This window comes from Rhinopithecus roxellana, chromosome 8 (assembly GCF_007565055.1).
Source record: "Rhinopithecus roxellana isolate Shanxi Qingling chromosome 8, ASM756505v1, whole genome shotgun sequence".
NCBI lineage: Eukaryota > Metazoa > Chordata > Mammalia > Primates > Cercopithecidae > Rhinopithecus > Rhinopithecus roxellana.
Window position 1 is genome coordinate 98,946,145 of NC_044556.1, and position 17,065 is coordinate 98,963,209.

The 17,065-nt window shown below is 42.8% G+C and overlaps 1 long non-coding RNA gene across 1 annotated transcript; it reads left to right on the top strand.

The window, feature by feature from the left end:
* Nucleotides 1-806: 806 nt before the first annotated feature.
* Nucleotides 807-16,649, top strand: LOC104678281. The gene is made up of 4 exons (XR_750158.2): nt 807-1,023; nt 10,730-10,966; nt 11,609-11,734; nt 15,853-16,649. It is a non-coding gene; the product is annotated as an uncharacterized LOC104678281 (long non-coding RNA).
* The last annotated feature ends 416 nt before the right edge of the window (nt 16,650-17,065 follow it).

The following is a 17,065-nucleotide window of genomic DNA, read 5'->3' on the forward strand; positions in this document are numbered from 1 at the left end:
ACAAAATTGGACATTAGTGAAATGAAGTTGCCAGGATAATGCTGAGTGAACTATGGCAATCCTTTGTTAACCCGAGTGTTGTAATAATGAGGTTCAGCATTTGTTTTTTAAAATTTCAAAATCTGTGATCTTTTAGCTGATGTTGGGCTCAGTTCAGTATCCTTCAGAGTGATGACTTTCCTTTCTTGTAGGTTATGCATGCCATGATTGAGAAACTGCCTGTGTTCTACCCTTCAATGAATGGATAGAAATGTAGATCCAGAAAAGAAAAATGTGCCCTTAAGTTCCTCAGTATTTTGGGAAATTGCCAAGTGGTTACTGTAGTAGATTACAGTATTGTTTGCAATTATTTGTCCTTTTTTTTTTTTTCTCCTTTAAAAGGATTATACATCCCTACCTTAGACCCTTTATAGGTAAGTGTACTTCCGTATCCCTATCAGACTTGGTCATGTGATTTTCATTGGCCGATGACATGTGAGTAGACAAGGTACATGCCACTTAGGAGCAGAAGTTTTAAATGTGATTGTGTGGTTCCACTTGGTCTCTTGCTCTTCTGCCCTCTTCAAAGAGAAAAGTGTTTTCCAGATAGGAGCTGCTCCTTCAGCTGTATCCTGGGATGACGAAACACATGGGACAGAGCCATAGCAGACTCATAGCCTACATGTATCATGAGCAGGAAATACATTGATGATCTAACTCCTGAGATTTTGGGGGATTGTTTGTTATGCAGTGAAGCTGACTAATACAGTTACACAAGATTTTGCTGAGATTTGCACAGATAAAACAAGGGAGGATGTGAATGCAAGAAGATGTTATACTTCACAGTGAGGGCTAGTTTCTAAACATGAAAGAACACATAGCTTATGTAACATGACATTTGTTGGAGAATATGCTCTAGAAAATCATGATATCACAGATATATACTAAATATCTGAAGGAGATTAAGGAGAAAACATTTCCAGCAGAGGAGTTCTTTAATATAGACAGAGCTTGTTTCAGAATTGGTATCTTCCTGAATATTTGGTTTATGTATATATTTTTACATATATATATGTGTGTATGTAATTACTCAAACATAGTATCATTTTAAATTTTTATTCTCTAAACTCCATTTTTAATGAGTTCTTGATCTTGCCAACTAAGGTTCTGTTAACATTTTTCAGAAGTGTATAATAGGTTACAGATTATAGTTCTGCATGCCAGGAGGTTTAGTGGTAAGTGTTTACTGAATGTAAATATTACAAGGAGAAAACTGGAGTACCGTGATAAAACTTGAGCTTAGAATAGTACCTGGTATAGAGTAGATGCTAAAAAGTACTTATTGATTGACTGAGTAAATTATAATACTGTAGAGTTTAGGTAAGATAAGGGGTAACATTTGTCCTGAGGTTTGTTTGCTGTTTATTTAATTATGAATTCTCTCCCTTCTCATTCCATAAAGACTCTGGCTCAACTCCCACTGGAGGAGTAAGGACCTCGTACAAGGCATTTTCTTTTTCTTTGTTTTCCTACACAGAAAGTGGGAATTGTAAGAGTGAGAAGAAAATGTTTAAAATTGTTTGGAGAACTTTTGTGCTCTATAACTGTATTTCCTTGCCCCTTTTCCCCGCTTGTTCAGTCTTTGTGGCTTATTGCTGTTGTTTCTGTGATTGACTCGAAGTCCACTCTGATGGCTCCTGTTCTGCTCTCTACCTTATGCTGTGCTGGCATGCCTATGAGTGGGAGACCCCAATTCATAGTCTCGAAAGCTGTGTTGGAGGACAATGAATGGAGAGAATGCAGTCCTTGAAATTTGGAAATAGGTGGGATCCAAAGAGTACCCTAATATAGCATTTGCTTATTGTTCATAAAACAGTTGTTGAATGCATGAATATATACTTTTTGAGACTGTAGAGATGCTTGTACAAAGAGCAGCTGAACACTTGGCGAGGATAGCAATTATTTGCATGTGTCCAGCTGTGTGCCTGTGCCAGGGCTAAGTCTCCTAGGAAACCAAAGTATCACCACATGGTGAGCCTGATCTCATGACGGTGGCAGGCAGTTTAGTTTCCTGCCTCCACCAGAGTGAGGGCACACTTGGTGTTAGTAAATTTCATAAATATAACATTTTAGGTATTAAATAGATTTTAATTAAATGAATTATATATTTCTGAAATTAAATAATTAACAATAATAAACCTCCTCATTTGCCCTCAAATATTGAGGTAGTAAGAGAAGAGTAATCATTTAGATTTATGCCTTTCTGGATATCAGTATTTAAGAGCGCCCAGGAATGGCTGAAGTTGTCTTTTCTCTGTCTGAATCCCCTCCAGTAACTTGCATGCCCTGTAAAGGCAGAAATTACACATGCCTGGTTCACTGCTAGGTCCTCAGTTACTACCTGGGTTCCCATCTTGTTATAGGCACTAATACAGACTCAGTGACTGCTCGATGAGCTGTACTGAGAAGGCCCAAAGCCATGACAGGCCCAGCCCACATCACTGCTCGGCAGGAGCCGCTCCTAAGTCAGTGTTGCCTTGGGGAGTCTGAGAAAACACCTAGGTGGATAAATTAGTACATTTCTGGCCAAAGGGCCTCACTGAAATCTCACCATAAATTAGTTGCAGGAAAAGAGCACTTAAGGTGACTCACGCCTGTAATCCCAGCACCTTGGGAGGCTGAGCCAGGTGGATCACTTGAGGTCAGGAGTTCAAGACCAGCCTGGTCAACATGGCAAAACCCTGTCTCTACTAAAAATACAAAACTTAGCCAGGCATGGTGGCGTGTGCCTGTAGTCCCAGCTACTCAGGAGGCTGAGACTGGAGAATCACTTGAGCCCAGGTGGTGGAGGTTGCGGTGAGTGGAGATCACACCACTGCACTCTAGCCTCGGTGACAGAGCAAGACTCTGTCTCAAAAAAAAGAGAAAAGAACACTTGATATTTAATGTTAAACACAGACAGATATCTATAATATTAATAAGACCTTCCATTTGTTGAGCGATACTATGATTTAAACACTGACATTAATTCATTTAATGCTCACAACCACTCTATGAGGTCTTTTGTAGGCTGCCTCTGTGATGGCTCCTGTTGATCCTCACCTCCTGGCATTCGTTACCTTGTATAATCTCTTCTCCTTGAGTGTGGACCGGATTCATATACTTGCCTTGAATGAGTAGAGTATGTCGAAGTAATAGGATGTCCCCTTCAAGATCAGATTGTAAAAAGTCTGTGACTTCTCTCTTTGGTGCTCCAGCTGCCATGCCATGAGCCACCCTGTAGAGAGGTCTATGTGACAAAGCACTGAGGGAGACCCCCAGCCAACAGCCAGTGAGGAAATGGAACCTTCAGTCCAACAGACTCTATTGGATGGAATCCTGTTGGCAACCACATGCATGGACTTGGAAGAGGATCCTGCCCCAGTCACACCTTCAGATGGGACTGCAGCCTCAGACAGTAGTTGGATTGCAACCTCATGAGATACTTTGAGCCAGAAGCTCCTGGCTGAGTCGTGCCTGGCTTCATAAACCACAGAGGTTGTAGCTAATACATGTTTATTGGTTCAAGCTGCTAAGTTTTGGGGTAATTTATCATACAGCAATAGATAACTAATATAGGTAGGTACTGGTATTATTTGTATTTTACAGAAGAGGAACCTGAGGTTTAGAGAGGATAGGAAATGATGGAACCAGGATGTGGACCTTCAAATATGACTCCAAGGACTGTGCAATTGATAACTAGAATCAGTTTTGGATAACGTTAAGCACATTACTGTTGTTCAGTCCAGCTTGGTACTGTGCAGAAACTTCATGCTTCCAGACTTTAGAAAAGCTAATATGAGCAGACAAAAGGATGGTTTCCTCCCAAGCCAGGTAAAGATTTTAAAAGATACACAAGAAAGAAAGTATAGATCATGCAGCAACAATAGAGCATTAACATTCCATTTCTAACAAAGATGATCTTAGTCAGAGTTCTCCAGAGAGACAAAACTAATAGGAGATAGATAAATGGATGGATGGATAGATAGATAGATAGATAGATAGATAGATAGATAGATAGATAGGTGATGGACAGATAGATAGATAGAGAGAGAGAGAGAGAGAGAGAGAGAGACAGGAGAGGATTATTAGGGGAATTGGCTTATGTGATTATGGAGGCAGAGAAGTCCCATGACAAGCTGCCCACAAACTGCATGCCCGTAGCGTGGCTCAGTCCAAAAGCCTCAGAACCAGAGAAGCTAATGGTGCAACTCTCAGTCTGAGGCCAAAGGCCTGAGAACCCAGGGTGTCCTGGACTCTAAAAGCTGAAAAGCCTGGAGTTCTGAGATCCAAGGGCAACAGAAGCAGGGTGTCCCAGGTGCAGGAGAGAGAAAGAAAGAATTCTCCTTTCCTCTGCCTTGTGGTTCTCTATGGGCCCCCAGCTGATTGGATGGTGCCCACCTACACTGAGGGCAGATCTTTCCCACTCGGTCCACTGACTCACATGCCAGTCTCCACTGGAAACACCCTCAGAGACACACCCAGATTTGAGGCTTTACCAGCTCTCTAGGTATTCCTTAATCCAGTTAAGACCTAAAATTAACTATCACAGCTTCCCTGCCTTCCAGTCCACCACTCAAAAATAACCATTCTCAGCAGTTCCTTCTGTTCTTTATTGCCTCAAAATTATGCAAAACACAGCAAATGTGGATGTACATTTGCATATATAAAAATATTGTGTGTGTGTGTGTGTGTGTACACATATATATATATATACAGTTGACTCTAGACCAACATGAGGGTTAGGGGCACCGATCCCCCAACACAGTTGAAAATCTGCATATAACTCTTGACTCCCCTAAAACATAACTACCAAAAGCCTATTGTTGATCAGAAGCCTTACCAATAACACAGTCAAGTAACACCTATTTTGTACGTTATATGTATTAGATGCTGTATTCTTAGAAAAAAGTAAGCTAGAGAAAAGAAAATATTATTAAGAAAATCGTAAGGAAGAGAAAATATACTTACTATGTGTCAAGTGGAAGTAGATCATCCTAAAGGTCCTCATCCTCATTGTGTTCATGTTGAGTAGGCTGAGGAGTGGGGAGGAAGAGGAGGGACTGACTGGTCTTGCTGTCTCAGGGGTAGCAGAGGTAGAAGAAAATCTGTGTATAGTGACCTGCACAGTTCAAACCCATGTTGTTCAAGGGCCAATTGTGTACACAACACCACACACACACACACACACGAGTGTGCACAAAAATTTGGGATCATGGTTATTTCTATTATTTATTGCTACATAACAAATCACCCCCAAACATAGCGGTCTAAAACAGTAGCAAGTGTTTCTCCTCAGTCCTGGTTTCTGTGGGTCAGGAATGTGGAAAGAGCTCAGCAGGCTGGCCTGGTATTGCTTGTGCAGGGGCAGGCAGAGACTAAAGCTGGAGCACCTGGGCACATCTCTCTCCCCATCATCTTTCCACTTGTGTTAGTTTGGGCTTCCTGATAGCATGGTGATCTCAGGCTGCCCATTTAGCCACTAAAGGTTTAAGAACAAGTATCCTAGCAACAAGGCAGAAGATGCATCACTTTTTACAGCCAAGACTCAGTATCACATATTATCATTTCTCTCTTCCCCTATTGGTCAAAACAACCACAAAAGCTTGCCCAGTGTGAAGGGGATTTCATCTCCCAATGGAAGAAGTGTCAAAGAATTTGCAGACAAAGTTTTAAATTTCCATAATGATGTACTCACACCACTCTAATGTAGAGTAGGTGCACACATCCAAGAAAGTCTCTAAAACAATTCAGGGGCATAAAAATATAGTACAGCTTATATTTCTTTGTTTTAATTCACCCCTTTTGCTCTATTTTTGTATCTCTTTATGTACATATACATGTATATGTTCTATAAATAAATAAATACATTGGGGAATGTGCCCAAAAGTTTTTACACAATTTAAAAACTTTGTCAGATATTGCTAAATATGTTGCCCTTGCTTCTTTATTTTCTACTTATTAAAATTAAAAATCCTTTATATGCAAACTCTACCCATCAACTTTTCACCTTTTTAAAACCTGCTTCATAAAGTTCTGTTGTCTAAGTAGTCTCAGCTGATAGATATTTAGGTAAATTCCAGTTGTTTCCACTATTATAAGCAATGCTGTGATGTACATCCTTGTCCTACATATTTTGGTATAATTTTGTCAAGGCAGTAGTAGTCTAAATTCAAGCAGTGGAATTCCTCGAGCAAAGGGAGCATACGCTGAAAATTACAGTTGATTTTGTTAAATTGCTCTCAGATAAGTCGATTAATATTAGCAACATGACCACCAGTTAACAGTCCCCATAACAATATTTGTGAGTTCCTTTCTCCACGTTTCTTCACAGGCACTAATTATTTTAAAAACTTCATAGTCTCTGCCAATTAGGTGAACAATGGTATCCTGTTATGATTTGGCTATGCATTCTTCATATCAAGTGAATGTGCTTAGCACACATTTGTGTGACTTTTCTTATAAACTGCCCATTCATATTCTTTGCCCAATTTTTAATTTATTGATTCGTGCCAGCTTTTTGTTATTGGTTTGTACCAGCTTTTTATAATTTAAGAAAATTAACCCTGTGTTTCTCATGTATGTTGCAAGTATTTGCCCTGATTTTCACATTTTTAAAAGTAATTTTGTCATACAAAAGTGTGTATACTTTTATGGTATTAAATTTGTAATTTTTTAAATCTGTGGCTTCTACACTAGAAAGGACTTCGCTATACAGAGATCATCAATAAACACACCCATGATTTTTCAAATCTTAGGGTTTCAAATTTTACCTTTAAGTTTTTTATCCACGTGGAATTTATTGGGGGAAAGGGTATGGTAAGAACGAGCTTAGGCCAGGCGTGGTGGCTCACACTGTAATCCCAGCACTTTGGGAGGCCGAGGTGGACGGATCACCAGGTCAGGAGATGGATCCTGGCTAACACGGTGAAACCCCATCTCTACTAAAAAAAAATTCAAAAAATTAGCCGGGCATGGTGGCGGGCACTTGTAGTCCCAGCTACTCCGGAGGCTGAGGCAGGAGAATGGCGTGAACCCGGGAGGCGGAGCTTGCTGAGCCAAGATCGGGCCACTGCACTCCAGCCTGGGCAACAGAGCAAGACTCCGTCTCAAAAAAAAAAAAAAAGAACGAGCTTAATTTTTTTTTAAAGTGGCTAGCCACTGGTTCCAACACCATTTGTTGAATAGCCCTTCTTTTCACCTCTTACAAGCAACACTTACTACTTTCACCTGATCCTCACTCATCAAGTGTCTAATGCTTACTACTTTAGGTAGATGATGACAATGACCTATAATTAGGGCAGAAGCTACTGTTCCTACAAAGAGAAGGCCCTTTATATAACTTCTTACTACAAGAATATACATGCCCTACCTTAGAGGCTAAGCTGATCTGTCTACCCACCCCCACCCCCAGCCTCTCTGAGATAATTTTCCTTATGCATATTTGGCAATTCTTGCCCACTTGATTTTTTTTTTTTTTTCCTGAGACAGCGTCTCGCTCTGTTGCCCAGGCTGGAGTCCAATAGCACGTTCTCAGCTCACAGCAACCTCCGGCTCCTGAGTTCAAGCAATTCTCCTGCCTCAGCCTCCCAATTTGCTGGGATTACAGGTGCCCACCACCACACCCATCTAATTTTTTTGTATTTTTAGTGGAGAGTTTTGCCATTTTAGGCAGGCTGGTCTCAAACTCCTGACCTTAGGTGATCTGCTCCCTCGACCTCTCAAAGTGCTAGAATTACAGGCGTGAGCCACAGCGCCCAGCCACCACTTGATCATTTTTTGAGTCAGTGCTTTAGGCACAACCACTCTGTAAGTCACTTTCACAAAGTGCTCTTTAAGATTATTCATGTTCACCTCAATAGATGCAGAAAAAGCATTTGAGAATGTGCAATATTCTTTCTTGATTAAAAAGTCTCAACGTTTTAGGTATAGAAGGAAATTTCCTCAACATAATAAAGGCCATTTATGAAAATCCCAGAGACAGCAACATAAGCAGTGAGAAAAATGGAAAGCTTTTCCTCTAAGATCCAGTACAAGGCAAGGATGCCTATTCTTGCCACTTCTATTCAACATAGTATTGAAAGTACTAGCCAGAGCAGTCAGATAAGAAAAAAATATGAAGGGCATCCAAATAAGAAAAGAAGTAAAATTATCCCTGTTTACCGGTGACGTGATCCTATATGTAGAAAACACTAACAACTTCAAACACACACACAAAAAACCTGTTTAAACTAATAAACAAATTCAGTAAAGTTGGAGAATACAAAATCAACATACAAAAATCAATACCTTTCTTCACAACAATAATGACTTATCCAAAAAATAAAAAATAAAGAAAACAATTTCACTAATAACATTAAAAAGAATAAAATAATTAGGAATAAATTTAACCAAATAGCTGAAAGACCTGCACACTGAAAATTATAAAACATTGATAAAAAAATTTAAAATGACACAAATAATGGAAAGAGATCCCATATTCATGGACTGAAAGAATTAACATTGTTAAAATGTTCATAGTACACAAAGCAGTATGAAGATTCAAAACCATCCTTGTCAGTATTCCAATGGCATTTTTTACAGAACTGGAGAAATCAGTTCTAAAATCTGTATGGAATCACAGAAGACCCCAATAGCCAAACTTACTAAGAAAGAAAAACGAAGTTGAAGGCATCATACTTGGTGATTTTTATATTTTGCTACAAATCTATAGTAATCAAAACAGTATGGTATTGACATAAAAGCAGACACATAAACCAACAAAACAGAATAGACAGTCCAGAAATAAACCCAAGCATATACAATCAACTAATTTTTGACAAGAGCACCAAGAAGGTACAACGGAGAAATCAGCCTCTTCAGTAAATGGTATTGGGAATGCAGGATATTCACATGAAAATGAATGAAATTAGACCCCATCTCACAACAGACCCAAAAATCAACTTAAAATAGATTAAAGATCTAACACCTGAAACCATAAAACTCCTAGAAGAAAATAGGGGGAAAGCTCCTTGACATTGGCCTTGGCAATGATTTTTTTGAATATTACATCAAAACCTCAGGCAACAAAAGCAAAAATAAATAGGTGGGACTATATCAAATTAAAAATTTTCCACCCAGCAAGGAAAACAGTCAACAAAATGAAAAGAATAGAGTCTATGGATTGTGAGAAAATATTTGTGTACCATATATTAGTTATTGCGGTTTTTGCCATTACTTTTAATGGCAAAAACCACAATTCCTTTTGCACCAACATGAGATTTGATACAGGGTTAATATACAAAATATATAAGGAACTCACACAACTCAAAAGCAACAACAAGAATAACCCAGTTAAAACATGGGCAAAGCACCTGAACAGACATTTCTCCAAAGAAGACATAAAAATGGCCAACAGGTATATGAAAAGGTGCTCAGCATCACTAATTATCGGAGTAATGCAAATCAAAACCTCAATGTGATATCACCTGACATCCATCAAGATGACTATTATCAAAAAGAAGAGAGAACAAGTGTTGGAGAGGGTGTGGAGAAAAGGGAATCCTTATACATTGTTTGTAGGAATATAAACTGGGACAGTCGTTATGGAAAAAATTGCAGGGGTTTCTCAAAAAAACTAAAAATAGAGCTACCTATCATATGACTCAGCAATCTCTCTGCTGGATATATGCCCAAAGGAAATTAAATCAGTACCTTACAGAGATACCTGTTCTCCCATGTCCATTGCAGTATTATTCACAATAGCCAAGATATGGCAACAACCTAAGTGTTCATCAACTGATGAATGGATAAAGAAACTGCTCATCACAGGGATTTGGGAAATGCAGCCTCCCTATGTTAGCACAGCTTATTGAGGGATTATAAAGGTCAGCCAAAGGAAAGGACACAATCATGGTCTAACTCAGACCACAGACCAGTATGGCTTAAACAATTTCCTTAATCAGTATGCTTTTATGCACACACACACACACACACACACACACACACACACAGTGGAATATTATACCGCCCTTAAAAAGGAGATGCTGCCATTTTTGACAACATGCATGAACCTGGAGGACATTATGTTAAGTGAAATAAGCCAGCCACAGAAAGAAAAATACTGTGATTCATCTTATATGTGAATCTAAAAGAGAAGTTAAATAAGTAGAAAAGAGACAGTAGAATGGCTGTTACCGGGGATGGGAGAGGGAGAAATGGGGAGAGGTCGAAGGGTGCAAATATGTGATAAATAAATCTAAAGGTATGGTGTACAGCATAGTTAGTAATATTATATTGTACACTGGAAAGTTGTGAAGAGAGTAGATTTTAGGTGTTCTTACCATACACGCACAAAAAATAACTATGCGAGATTATGAATATGTTAATTTGCTTGACTGTAGTAACGATTTCACTCTGTATATGTGTGTCAAAACATCATGTTGTATGCCTTAAATATAGACAATTTTGTTAAAAAGGGAAAAACTACCAATGAATAAAACGGAATTTTTTAAACACCATTTGTCTCTGTACAGTTGAATTGCTGTAGGAGTTGACATTGACATGACCCTTCTCTTTGTGAAGGCACATGGCACTTTGCACTGCGTCATGAATCCTTTTGGTTTGGTGGGGTGGGTACCCCCACCCTCTATTTATGTAATAAAAACTAGGATTATGCTGAAGTTCCTTCTACCTCACGGTTGTTTTTGTTTCTTTCAATTGCCTAATCTAGGCTGCTTGGAAAAAGTTACGTTGGTGCCGGGGTTCAGCCCTCACCTGGACAGGTGGCCACTAGAGTTATTAGCATGGACATTGGCACCAGTGACTACGTAGATCCCAGGATCCCAGGATCGTAGCCAGTGGCCTGGGCTGCCTCCAGAGACCACTTGAGAGGTGCTGAGACTGTGGGCAAGCCCCTCATTCTTGTCTGAGAGGGTGACGTCCTCTCCACTCTGCACAGCTAGCAGAGGTGGGAGCTGGGTTCTCCCACACCCTGCAGCAAATCAGAAATCCCAGGGTGAGGACAGGAGGATAGAGTTGCTGTGCCAGCTCAGCACTCACTCCTCCTGTGTGCCGAGGTGGGCTGCTGAGATCCCCCAGCAGTCTGGGCTGGGCAAGAACTCAGATTTCCACCTGAGGTTGGAGAAGCTTCAGAGTTCAACCCTGGCCAGCAGAGTCCTGTGAGGGAGGGCAGTGCTTGCAGATAAAATCTCAGCCAATGGGGCTGTGCAGGTGGCCCCAAGGCCTCTGGCTCCACAGATAAGAATCAGAAGCACAGCCACCTCAATTTGAAAACAATTTGAGTTATCGCGCTAATTAAAGGGGTCTGCAGGCACAAGACCTGACTAGATTTAGATCCCTAAGGTTAACAAAAATCAGATGGTTGAGAATAAGAATTTCACATAAATAGAAATATGAAAGTACGATGTGCAACTGAGAAGTTGCCATGATTTTTTCTTTTCAGGCTGTGGATAATTTCCATCATCAGATACATGATTTCTGACGCGGGGAGGGGTGGGGATGTGAATAGGGCCACTGACTTTTTTGTTCATTTAAAATCACTATAATTTGCTGAAGAAGGTTGAATGACTCCTACATTTTTTTAAGGCAGCTCTGAAATGAATGGCTTCATTTAATCACAAAAGAAGGAATACCAGCAGGACCACCCAGGCCCCAGCTCCAGTTTTTCCTAAAGAATTTGGCCGCATCTCCCTTTTTGAAGGCAGAGTTTCATCTTGTAATTAGAAGATTCCTTTGTTTCTTTAATGATCCTAAAGCACTGGTGTCATCTGAGGGAAATGACCTTTTAGGTAACAACAGCAGCCATCACTTGGGGGCTTTCAGTGTAAGAGGACCACACTTAAGTCACAGGCTATGAGGCTGTCCTATGAGGCAGGTGAGGCTCCCTGGCCAGGTAACAGGTGGGGAGGAGGCATCCAGGCACATGTCGTGCTGCGGTTCACAAAAGGTGTGACCCCCACTATCTACAGGAGGTCGACAAAAACTATTTTGCAAAAAGAGAACCATGACCGTTTGGATCTTGAAAAGTTTAAATGTCCTCGTCTCCTCCCCAGGCGGCCATGAGCATCTGAGGCCGGCGCCTGTGGCAAGACGTAGCAATGAGCCACCAGGTCCCTGAGGTACTATGTTGAATTTCTCAATCTGACTTTGTTTAGTTTGGGGAAAACATTTTTTTTGGTCCTGAAAAAAAAAATCACTGTGGTTTCTCTCCTACTCCCGCCCTCTGTAATCGCCACTTGCAAGAGTTTCACCATTTTCCCAGAAAACCAAAAAAATGAGGATGCTGGGCAGACATTCTTTGTTTCTTTTCTTCCATCTCCCTCTGCCCCGGGCAGTCTCGTCTGCCCACTGTCCCTACACCTCCTTCCTTCATGCTGGGCTCGCCTCTTTCTCCTTACCAGATTTCCTTTTCAGAGTCCAGCTCAACCCTCATCTTGGTAAATAATGCCTCAGTAGACTTAGAGGTAGCCTGAGTCCTTCCGCCCGTAGGGTGCCTGCACACCCTCGGCCCCATCACAGGCTCAGGCTCAGCCAGCTGCGGGCAGTTCACTGCTTCCTCTCTGCAGCACCCCCTGGTCATCCTGCTTGATGTTTTCCTTCTCCCTGTGGGCACTTGTAACTCATCAACTCACTCATCAACCAACAGCTCTTGAGCTCCCACTAAAGATCAATTGCACTGTGCAATATTATTTTGCGCCTGCCCTTTTGGAAGCCTTCTAATGTCATTTCACATGCATAGGCACCCAGGCTTCTCTCCTCCACCACATGTTGTCAACTGAACTATTCCTGTCCTTTCTACTCCCTTTACCAGGGTGGTGTCAGGAGTGAGTAGCACATTAGTCAAAGCCCCTGCATTCTCTTAAATGGTTCTGCTACTGACTCACTATGTAAGTGTAGACAAGTCACTTCCCTTTCTCAGCCCTAACTTCTCCAGCCATAGCATGCTCTCTGTACGTCTGGAAAGAACACAGCTCGAATGAATGGGATGTCCTCTATACACAGGGCAACTCCATAATTCATTGTCCAGCTTTCACTTTCGAGAACAACAGAGGGTGTTTTCACGTGTATAACAGGACAGGCTTAAACAGGTTTGTCCCTGGCAAACCCGGGGTGTATGGTGCATGCCAGTTTCTGGGATCTCAGGTAAAAATTGGGATAGGAGGAGGCATTCCTCAGCTTATCACCTCCTAGTTCACAGAGATAGAATATCAGCAGCTTGCTGCAGTCTGAGCTATTAGGTTTGCTCTAGGGAAGGAGGCAAGAAATTCAGACTATCTTTCAAACATTTCTGACCTGTGTGCAAAAACAATCAGACATAACTCTTCAGCACCCACAGGGTGATCTGAGACATAGTGAGTAAAGATGAGCAAAACTTGAAAGCCTGTCTCTACTAAAAAATACAAAAAAACTAGCCAGGCGCGGCGGCGGGCGCCTGTAGTCCCAGCTACCTGGGAGGCTGAGGCAGGAGAATGGCGTAAACCCGGGAGGCGGAGCTTGCAGTGAGCCGACATCCGGCCAGTGCACTCCAGCCTGGGCGACAGAGGGAAACTCTGTCTCAAAAAAAAAAAAAAAAAAAAAAAAAGATGAGCAAAACTGTTAGAGTGACAAAGAAGGCTCTTATTTGTGCATTATAAGTCCCAGCCTCAAACTTGCCATGCCATGCCATGCCTCTCTGAAATTTAAAACACCCTGATACCAAGCACTCGCCTATTTCAGGTGTCTAAAATAACACCTGGCCAAGTTAATTAAGTTGGGCCCAGAGGAAGAGCTACCAGGATCCCAGCATGGCTCTAAGAGGTCTTAATAACTTCTGAGAATTCCGAAGTGGAAGTGTTTGCGTGTAAGAGCTACATCTGGGCCCGCAGCTCTCAGGGCCCTTGACTTAATTCCTTTTGGGGAGGAACATCCAGGCAGGAATAGAGAACCAGGATATAGCATGCAACCACAATCAGGAATCAGCAGAAGCAGAGCCACCCTTGCTTGGCTCAGAAACCAGATACCAGGCGCTAGGCAGGAATTCGCCCCTGGGAAGCTGTTGCTTAATCCTCTAGTTCCTCAGGCTCCTGGCCTCCTTGACAAAGGCCAAGCCAAACAGGGATCCCAGGTGAGGCCAGGCTGCCGAGCCAGTGCCAGCTCATTCAGGGTTAGACAAGGGCTGGGAGGAGCCCAGGCAAACTTTCAGGATGTCAGGCGCTGAACAGAATCCCAGAGGTAGGCAAGTTTCTGCAGCTCCAATAATACAGTGGAAAAGTGCTAATTTCCCAAAGGCCTTTCATCAAAAGGCCCAAGTCATCTTTGGCCTGAGTCTAGCTAGAACCACTGGGATCTGTGATGAAACTGAGCAATTGCAGGTCTTGCCGTTGAGAGAAGAGAGGTTTGGCTACAACTGGGTCCCAGTTGACCGGGTCACAAGGATCAGCCAGTTCCTAGGTGCAGAGTTGGGATCCGCGGCCTTTGCCCCTAAGCAGCCCCACTGACACCTCCAAGGAACTGTTTTATTATAAAAGGGAGGGGGAAGGGAAAAGAGTTTCTTCCATTATCAAAGGTGGAGGGTAGGGAGAAGAAAAACGGGAGATGGTTGTCTGAGTGTATTTATTTGCCTCTAAAATGTACACTGAACTGGAAATGCCTACAGAAACACACAGGCACTTTGATCATCAGCCAATTGGGTGGGCAACATGTCTGATCTCTACTCTGCCCTGCACACTGCAGGTACTTGACAGCTGGATAACAACATCTCCACCATGGTGGTGGCCACATTTATTGGCTTTGTGACATTCATCAGGGCTTCCTTCTTATTAAAGATGCATGGGCTGCAGCTATTTGGAAGGACACCAGATATATTCACTCCAGGTAGAAAACATTTCTCCTTTCTCCAGGAACCCAGATCTTGGAGAATACAGAGAAGGGAGTGGGCAGAGAGTCTCTGGTGGTGGAGGTGGAACACAGAGCCAAGCTATCCCCAGGTTAGGTGTCTCAGATGAAGGAAGTCCCCCAGAGTGCATTTCCTCCTGGAGTGATTCTGCCGTTATTGACTGTGATGGTAAAGAAATGACTGTGTATTTTCCATTTATTTACTCCCATATATTCTCCATTTTAACGCAGGGAGGTAAGATTAGGGAACTGGCCCATTTCGTCCCTTTGATGTCTTGTCACTCAGCCCCAAATGTAGAAGCTCAGTGGACACGCTGCTCCCAGGGAATGACAAACAGCTTGAACATTCCAAGAGGGTAAAAGTTGATGGTGGCAGGTGAGAGAGGCCAGTGCGGGAGGAAAGTACCGGTCCCGAGGAGCCTCCTCCTCAATTCTGTTCAGTTTGTACAACTAGAGTTTTTTCCTCTTCCTTCCCTTGGTGTTGAGGCTGTCTTGAGGCTGTCCCAGTAGACACAGGCAGATTGGGGTAGGGCTGCAGCACTGCGGATGCTCTGATGAGTGAGAATGAGTCACCCGCTCAGGCCTCTTTCTAGTTAAGCAGAGGTAAAGGCCCAGTTTTGTAGTAGCCGGAGTGTGAGGATCCCTCGCACTGATCTGCCTACAATGGGCCGACGGCAAGCCCAGAGACTCTCAAGTCTCATCCCCAGTGGTCTACCGAGGTGCGCATGGCTTGCTTCCCTGAATTCACTCCAAAGTCCCAGTCAAGCCCCCTTTATGCGTTACAGGTAATTACGCAAGAAAGGGGCAGAAGAGAGCTCTGCCCACCACCCACTAGAAATCTCGGGTGATGATTCGGCAATTATCGCATCGCCTCTCTAAAAATGACAATTCCACCGCACTAGAAGAGACCATTTCCTGATGGTCCGCACCTGTTAACATCAAAATGTTAATTGAATGCAGGCCTCAGGCAGAAGCAACTTCCTGGGCATGCGCGTTAAGAGACAAAAATGGTGACGTTTGACGCTCCACTCCACCAGAAAAGGGAAGAAAGCCTCAGAGGGGCCTGCGTGGAACGCCCTAGACACACTGCGCATGCTCCATCCCAAAGGGTAAGGCGAGCACTGCGCACGCAGGGAACCCACCCTGTAAGGGAAGCATCCTGGGGAAGAGGCGAGCCTATGAAGTCCCAGGATCAAGGTTAAAGACCCTCTTTTTTTACTGTCTTCTTGTGCTCTCTTTTCTCTCTTGGACCTTCAGGCGCCTGCGTGGGTCTCTTTCAAGCGAATTTTCCTTTCTTTCCTGTTCTAAAGCCTTTTAACTAAACTTCCACTCCTGCTCTGAAACTTGCTCGGTCTCTTTTTCTGCCTTACGCCCCTCAGTCGAATTCTTTCTTCTGAGGAGGCAAGGACTGCAGTTGCTGTGGACCCATAGGGATTCGCCCTTGGTAACTCGGGGTAACTCGGGTGTCTTGCACTGCTGACATATGTAGCAAGTCCTGTCTTCGGGTTGGCAGGCACCACGGCTGACACCACATGCGCAGAGACAGGGGAAAGACCAAGAAGTGACTCATGACATTACCCTCGTCTCTGGAAGACAAGATGTCGGTCTCGTCAGGTGCCCTGCAGTCTTCAGTGTTGGCTGCAACCAGAGCCCCAGCAATGCAGACCAGGATGAGGGAAAGCCGCTGGAAGAGGCCTACAGCATTTTTTATTAGTAAATCCAGAGAACGTGTTATATAAAGTGTAAGACAATCACCATTGCATGCATGTATTCAGTCACTCATTCAGTAAGGAATTTTCCATTTCTTTATAAATGAGTAAAAGGTACAGGCTGGGTGGCCTTGGACAGTATCCGATTAATGAAAGACAGATTTGAATAAAAATGTGTAAGGTCTCAAATACCAGGCTACTTACTGCCTTACGCGGTATTCAGAGGGGAACCTTTGAAAGTTTATAGCGAGAAGGAAAACAAATATGATTTTCTGGTTCCTAATACTTTCCCATGGATAGTAACAGTTTTCCTACAGATTCAGCAAACCATGATGTTCTGTAAGATGCAGGGACTGTTTTGAGCACCAGGACGCTGGCTGCAAGCTGCGGGGCCCTTCGTCCACCGGGGTCTGTCCTGGTCCCTAGGCGAGCTGAGGCAGGGTCTCTCTGGCGGTCCACACAGT